Raw genomic sequence first — 2,194 nt, forward strand, 5'->3', positions numbered from 1 at the left:
TAGTACTGTCTGGACAGTCAAAGGACAACATAACTCTCTAGCGGTAGTATCTCAACGGGTGTAAAAGTAGGGATGGCATGAAATCTTTACCCGAGAGTTTCCTCAGAAGCCATCTGAACTGTTAATCACTCGTTAGTCTGGGAGGAGCGAAGAGAGGAATAGTCCCCTTTCGTTCCTTTTTTAGGTCGACTACCCCCGAAAATTTTAGAAAATGCCTTGGTAAATAGAATAGATAGAGAAATTGCTATACAGTCGTAAGAGTGTGACTGGGTATACAGTTAGGGTTTATAACATATGCATGGAAAGAAAGAGGTTCTAAAGGAATGGTTAAGCAAAGTACTTTTATCATTGAGCAACGATAAAGTCAAGTGAAACGATGGCGATTATTATTTGGTCTACCAGAGAAAGGTTTTGACTGAAAAAAACAAGAAGAAGACATAACCGAATGATTGGGTAAGAACCATGCAAGTTTGGGTAAGAAAAACCTGTGGGATCAAGCATTCCTTATGAAGTAGTTACTGTGCAAAGTTTGATAGGGAATATATGTGTAACATACATGGACGTAAAACAGAGTAAGATAAGAAAAATTGACATAAAGATGATGAGGAGAGTGTGGAAGATGTATAGTATAATGAATAACTTGAAAACAGCTAAGCGATTTTGTTATGGAAATGAAGCATTTATTAAAATATGGAGACAGAAAAGTGGCAGGTTTGATTCAAAATGGGCTCTGAGGTCAATTTTTGTTTTGTCTACAACGCTGATTGAAATCTTAATTGGTAGACTGATGCTAGAAGTCAAAGAAATTGATTAAGACTTATGTGCAAAGCTCGCGGAGATGAAGAGAAGTGAACGAAATTATGAAATAACTGATGTGGATGAGGCAGTGTTGACTGGAAATAGTGAATAGAAATTGTAAAACTATAGTCCATTTCTTTTAGCGATGCATATTTGCACCGACTCGCGGCGGTGCCCTTTTAGCTCGGAAAAGTTTCCTGATCGCTGATTGGTTAGAATTGTCTAACCAATCAGCGATCCGGAAACTTTTCCGAGCTAAAAGGGCACCGCCGCGAGTCGGTGCAAATATGCATCGCTAAAAGAAATGGACTATAGTAATATAGTTAACAAGCTTTTAACAGGAGAAAAATTAGTTTAAACGTGAGCAAGGTTATAAAGTGATGAAGGTGAATTGAAATAAGGATGATAGAATCATTCCTGTTGTTGTTGTTGTTGTTGGTAATGTAAAAAGCAGATGGCGCTGCTAAATCAACAATAAATTTACGAGCAACTCGGCATCATACTTGTTATATATTACTTTAGTTTATCTTAACTTATGATCAATTCCATTTTCTGTTATTGTAGTGACGTTATCATTACGTCATAATCCATTGAGGATTATGCAACCACAACCAGGCATTTTATGAGAACAAAATGACGAACTATGTCGAACATGGAATCAGAAAACGATAAATTGAAACATCAAGCGAATCGTTTCTCCTCAGGATTCATCCGACCGGAAGGTCAAAAGTTGCTGTGGGGATTTTAGCCAGATTACGTATTGGCCATATGAAGAATTGAAGAGATGACAAATATGGAGATATAAAGAATTGATCTATAGAATAAAATAGATGATTGGCTCAGAATATTTAAAGAATGGATGATGACAGATTGGCGAGATAGACTTCGAAATTAGTGTGAATCATGCAATAGGAGGAAGAACGTTCAGTTATGCTGCACCGAGACTCTTCAACGACCTTCCACTCGATGTCAAGAATAGCACAAATGTGGCTGCCTTCAAGAAAAACCTGAAGACTTATCTTTTTAGAAAGTGTTATAATAGTGACCTGAAAACTATTAAGCCTGAATACAAATGCTAGCGAAATAACTGATAATGATACAGAGCAAAATATTAACAGGAAAGAAATTATTTTCACACACCAAGGCCCGCCTGAACAGACCTTTAGTGTCTGATGGAGGGCGAGAAATAGCAGCAGTAGGGGATTCAGCATTATGAAGCTTCATCTGTGGTGGATAATGTGGGAGGGTGGGCTGTGGCACCCTAGCAGTACCAGCTGAACTCGGTTGAGTCCCTTGTTAGGCTGGGAGGAACGTAGAGAGTAGAGGTCCCCTTTTTTGTTTTTGTTTCATTTGTTGATGTCGGCTACCCCCCAAAATTGGGGGAAGTGCCTTGGTA

This window comes from Palaemon carinicauda, chromosome 1 (assembly GCF_036898095.1).
Source record: "Palaemon carinicauda isolate YSFRI2023 chromosome 1, ASM3689809v2, whole genome shotgun sequence".
NCBI lineage: Eukaryota > Metazoa > Arthropoda > Malacostraca > Decapoda > Palaemonidae > Palaemon > Palaemon carinicauda.